Genomic DNA, 6,545 nt, shown 5'->3' on the forward strand with positions numbered 1-6,545 from the left:
TTTGTTGTTGTTTTTAAAGATCTAGCTATTTCCATATAGGTTTGGGCAATTACATAACCTCTAAAGGAAAAGAACTGTCTGAAAATGAAACTTGACAAAACAAAATGAACATCCTCAAACCATTAGTCTCCACATCTTTCAGTATAATTGGGCATTGAGGTGATATTCAGAGCAAAACCCTATAATTTTGTTGAAAATTTATTATATTCCTTCCCCTTGTGAAATTTCTATATCCAATTCTCGTGTAAATTCTTAGAGCATGCACTGTACTGATTAAGTTTTTATATCAAATCTACTGTTAGACTGAGATGAAACTGGCCCACCTGAGAAAACCAAGTACTTCCTTCTTTTTTGTCATGTAACCAGGACCAGATCCTGAGAAACAAAGCATAACAAATAGGCACAAGGTGTAACCGTCTCTCCTCCTATTCTGACCCTTGCCTGGAGTCCCCACCAATAAACCTGAAGCATCTGTGATGCCTTGGGTGATACCCTAAAGCAAGCACTGCCCACAGATTTGGCTGACAGACATATTTTGTGTAGCCTGTACAGTTAATAATGGGTAAATGTCACATCAAAACTCAATTATCCCGAATCTCTTAGAAAACCGAAAGATTTGGTCTGGTGACAGTGACAAGAACTCAAGAGTGCAGAATAGCAGTTTACCATTGAGGCTGAGCATGGACTTTGCCACAGTCCCCATCAGTCCTTTTCATTTTACACCTGTTTCCTTTATACTCCCTCATTTATAAAACTTTCATTAGCCTTGTAGGTATTTGGTCTGTGTCCTCTGCCCTAACACAGAAATTGATAAAGACTTAGACTTAACTTTAAATTTGTGGTGGTAAAACTTTAGCATTTATTAACATTATCTGGAAAATCTGTTAAAACACAGATGGCTAGGCTTACTCAGTAGGTCTCAGACAAGGCCTGAGAATTTTCATTTAAAATAAGTTCTTAGATAATGCAGTTACTGCTAGTCCAAGGACCACACTTTGAGAATCACTGCTCTGGCCGGGCGCGGTGGCTCACGCCTGTAATCCCAGCACTTTGGGAGGCCGAGGCGGGTGGATCACGAGGTCAACAGATTGAGACCATCCTGGTCAACATGTTGAAACCCCATCTCTACTAAAAATACAAAAAATTATCTGGGCATGGTGGCACATACCTGTAATCCCAGCTACTCAGGAGGCTGAGGCAGGAGAATTGCCTGAACCCAGGAGGTGGAGGTTGCAGTGAGCCGAGATCACACCATTACATTCCAGCCTGAGTAACAAGAGCGAAACTGTCTCAAAAAAAAAAGAGAGAATCACTGCTCTAAGGTCTTAACTCCTCTGAAGGATATTGTATTTTCATTCAATTATATATACAATATTTATTATAATGTGCTTTACTCTATATTGAAGATTCAACAGTGATCAAATGTACGTGGTTCTTGTCTTGATAACCGGGCAAAACTACACAATTTTGTTTGTTTGGAACATAGATATAGAGTGATGGCTGTGGCAGCATTGTGAAGAGAATTCAGGCATGGCTTCCTTGAGGAATGACATCATGCTAAGCTAGGAAGAATAAGGGAGGAGAGGAGCTTCCCAAGGAAGCTAGGCAAAGCTGCCTCCCAGATCTAAACTCATGAATCTCTGATGAGATTTCAGAGACTGAGGTCTTTCAGGTTGGGGTGCTTCCTGGTCTTCACTCCAAGGAACCTGATGACCTCTGAGAGGCTGATTGTTTGCAGAACAGTAGGAGAGCAGGAACCACCAGTACTGGTGAGGGGATCCAACAGCCCTAACGAAGTGGGCTGCATGGGGGGAATCCCAGGGGCATACTGGCAACTCATCTTAATTTCTCTCCACTTTAGTTTCCAGGCCTCTGAGCATTGCTGAGGGGTGGTGGGAAGATACCAAATAGCAAGATCAGATCATTGACATTTCAGAATCAGTTCAACTGTCTCTCCTTGCTCACTGGACCTTTTCTTCTTCACTGAAGCTAGCTGGTAACCTCCCACATCATCTGTAGATTCAGCTTCCACACAACCTGAAATCAGTTATTTTTCTTTATTTGCCCCCTAATTCTTTTTCTTCTTATTTTCAGGGTCTAAAGGTAAAAATCTTGGTTTTTGTTTGCTCTCTGATTTTTCTTTTCTTTTTTCCTTTTTTTTGCAGCAATCTAGAAACAAAACTACTTTTTTTTTTTTTTTTTTTTGGAGACAGTCTTGCTCTTGTCCCCCGGGCTGGAGTGCAATGGTGCTCGGCTCACTGCCACCTCTGCCTCCCAGGTTCAAGCAATTCTCCTGCCTCAGCCTCCTGAGTAGCTGGGATTGCAGGTGACTGCCACCACGCCCAGCTAATTTTTGTATTTTTACTACAGACAGGGTTTCAACATGTGGGCCAGGCTGGGAATTTCTAACCTCAGGTGATCCACCTGCCTTGGCCTCCCAAAGTGCTGGGATTACAGGTAAGACTACCGTGCCCAGACCTTCCTGTTTTTAAAAGGTCTTCATTTCCTCTCAAATTTCTTCATTTATATTTTCTATTTATGCACCTAATAAATTCACTTGAAAATAAAAATATCTAATTTGTTCCTCTAAGCCTTTGCTTTACTCTTTCTGTTGGGAAATTTGGATATCTGAAACATGACCAACCGCTGTTGGCTATTTTTTTTTTTTTCAAGGTCGAGTCTCATTCTGTTGCCCAGGCTGGAGTACAATGGTGCAATCTCGGCTCACTGCATCCTCTGCCCCCCAGGTTCTAGCAATTATCCTGCCTCAGCCACCCAAATAGTTGGGATTACAGGAGCCTGCCACCATGCCTGGCTAATATTTTTATATTTTCAGTAGAGATGGTATTTCAACATGTTGGCCTGGCTGGTCTCGTACTCCTGGCCTCAGGTGATCCACCTGCCTTGGCCTCCCAAAGTGCTGGGATTATAGTTCTAATTCACTGTGCCTGGCTATTTTGTTTTTTCCAAGAGACTCAGTCTTGGTATGTTGCTTAGGCTAGAGTGCAGTAATTATTCACAGGTGCAATCATAGTACACTAAAGCCTTAAACTCCTGGGTTCAAGCAGTCCTCCCACCTCAGCCTCCTGAGTTTATTCCATGGGTATACTTCATAATGGTGAGGATTAAGCTTCTAGTGTACCCATTACCCAAATAGTGAACACCGTATCCAACAGGTAATTTTTCAACCCTCACCCCCTTCCCAGCTTCCCCTCTTTAGGGTACTGAAATACTAGACACCTGTTAAATATTTTTAAAGCTGATTTGTTTTCTCCCCTTCATTACTCCTCATAGATTGCTTTATGTCTTCATTTTCTGATACAGTAGTAGTGGGAATGTCTTTGGAGGTCTCCTTTAGTTCCAAAATATTGTGACTACAAAGAATGTTCTCTTTTTCCATATGAACATTGATGGAATTCTCAGCTTTTAATAAATTAATTTTCATCTTTTTCATAGCATCATCAAAAAAAAAAGATCACGCCTTTCACTTTACATTTTGCAACCTCTCTTCTACCTTGTAAGTTAATTATATCAATATTATTAGCCAACTTTCTTTTATGTAATTGTATTCTAGACTTTTAAGATGGATACCTAAAAATATGTCCTTTCCTAAGATATATTTCTTACCCTTCAAATATTTAACTTCAGAGGTTTTTTTGTTTGTTTGTTTCCATCCAGGTTTTTCTCAATGCAGTGGATTTCTGCCATCTTTCTTGTAGGCAGAAAGCACAGCAGAGTCTTAAATAACTTTCTTTACACATTTCTTTTGGGAGTTTATGTATTTTACCAATCTGACCATGTGTCCTTCCCAGTTTATATCTATGTGCTCTAGTTTTAATACAGACCTCATGGATCTTTCAGTGTCTGACTAATTATCCACAATCTCACCCAGGAATAAATCCCCTAGCTTCCTCTTTTCCTAGTACATGGTTGAAGGAGGTGCTAATCCCCATTCCTAGTTCTCTTGTATAAAGTACATGTTTCTCAGTTTCCTGTCTTAAATATAACACTTGCCTTTTTCTTTTCTAGTGGCTTGATAGCATGGGAAGTTTTGAGCTTCCTTAACCTACTTGTAATTATTTTTATCTGTTTGGGTAATTTTTATTTAGTCAGTTAAGATTTCTTTTGACCTCATCATTTTCTCTTTGACGCCTTGGGTTTTTTTTGCTTAATTAAGGGTTCTGTGCTCTTCTCTTCTTTCATGTTTGAATTTATTTTGTCATCTGCATTATTATTTTCATTTTCTTCTATATTTTTCTCAATGCTGTTGCCTTTTCTTCCTCCTCTAAGGATTCAGGAGGAGAGACATCATTATTCTCTGATTACTTGTGATGTATACATATACCTTTAAATTCTATTAGTAGTAATATTTATGTCAAACATGTTTTGATTTATATTTCTTGAATTGTCAAAAACAAGAAAAAGATAAAGACTTGACTCTTTTCCACACAAAGTATTCTAGCAAATCTTTATTTCCTCTAATTTTTTTCTAACATACTCTAGTGTTTGTTATAAAATCTAAACTATTTCATTCAGATTATTTTCAAATTATTAATCATATTAGATTTTGTCCTTCAACTTCTATTTTAGAAATGTTTATGTAGCCATGTTATGACAACTATATTTATGTAATCTTTTGTTTAAAACACTTTCAATGCTAACTATCAAGACTTATCCTACCTTGAATTCAGTATTTGTATTTCTTTCTAGATCAACTCAAATATGCATTTAATTTTATCAGAGTTCAGTTAAAATATCTGAGACTCTCTTGCTGTTTATTTCTCCTAAGAAAACCTGGAAATGAATAGATGTAGGGGGGATACAAATTTTCTCCCTTCAAACCTCTACTAATGAAAAAGAACACAGATATCTTTAACATGGAGTTAGTTAACTACAGTGTCCTATCAAATATAAAAAATACTGTGACAATATTTTTAAAAAAGAAGACCAAAAAGCTCTCTGTCCATCATATTGAAAAATCTCCAAATTATATCCTTGATGGGATGAAAGCATCAGTATGTTATATATCCATGTTAACAGCAGCACTGTACACAGTAGTCAAGAGATGGAAGCAACCCCAGTCTCCACTGCTGGATGAGACTGAATCAAATGTGCAAACATGCGGTCAAATATTATTCAGCTTTACAAAGGAAGGAAGTTCTGCCAGGCTATACCACTGATGAACCTTGAGTACATTATGCCAAATGAAAGATGCCGGTCATAAAATGACAAATAGTGTACGATTCCTCTTATATAAGGTACTAGAGTAGTCAAATTCATAAAAATACAAAGTAGAATGATGGTGTCCTAGGTCTGAGGGGAGGGGGAATAGGAGGTTGTTTAATGGGTAGAGTTTCAGTTTTATAAGATGAAAACATTCTGCAGACAATGTGAATATACTTAACACTACTAAACTGTACACTAAGAAATTGTTAACTTAAATTTGATGCATTTTTTACCACAATAAAAATTATGGTATAGAGTATGCAAATTTATGGATCAAAAATGGGCTAAAATATTTTCAGTTGATGCTGGAACAACTGAAAAAAAGAATCTAGACCCAAACCTTATACTCCTCACAAAAATTAACTCAAAATAAAATATAAGACACAAAACTATAAAACTCATAGAAGATAGCATGGGAAAATCTAAAGGACCCTGGGTTTGGCAATGACTTTTTAGTTGCAACATTAAAGGCACAATCCATGACAAAAAGAGTAAGATGGACTTACTTATAATTATTTATGCTTTGGAAAAGACACTGTCATGAGAATGAAAACACAAACCACAGAATGAGAGAAATTATTTGCAGAAGACATCTCAAATATAGGAGTATTATCCAAAATACACAAAGAACTCTTAAAACTCAACTGTAAGGGTGGGCACAGTTCATGCCTGTTATCCCAGCACTTCAGGAGGTTGAGGCGGGCAGATTGCATGAGCCCAGGAGTTTGAGGCCAGCCTGGCCAACATGGTAAAACCCCATCTGTACTAAAAATACAAAAATTAGCCTGGTGAGGGGTGCAAGTAGTAGTCCCAGCTACTTGGGAGGCAGAAGCGGGAGAGTTGCTTGAGCTCAAGAAACTGAGGTTGCAGTGAGCTGAGATGGTGGCACTACACTCCAGCCTGGGCAACAGAGAGCAAGACCCTATCTCAAAAACGAACAAGCAAACAAACAAAAGAAACACCACTACCGCCAAAGAACACAATAAAAACCAAAGTCAACAATAAGAAACAAACAAGATTTTAAAATGGGCCGGAGACCTTAAGAAATATTTCACCAAAGAAGATTTACAGATGGCAAATAAACGGATGAAAAGATTCTCCACATCATATGTCATCAGGGAAATGCAAGTTAAAACAACAATGAGATACCAGTACGCTCCTACTAGAATGGCTAAAATCCAGAACACTGCCAACACCAAATGCTATCAAGGATGTGGAACAAGAGGAACTCTTGTTTACTGCCAGTGGGAATGAAAACTGGTAGAGTCACTTTGGAAGACAGTTTAGTGGTTTCTTATAAAACTAAATATACTCTTACC

The sequence above is a fragment of the Callithrix jacchus genome, chromosome 6, assembly GCF_049354715.1.
Source record: "Callithrix jacchus isolate 240 chromosome 6, calJac240_pri, whole genome shotgun sequence".
Taxonomy (NCBI): Eukaryota; Metazoa; Chordata; class Mammalia; order Primates; family Cebidae; genus Callithrix; species Callithrix jacchus.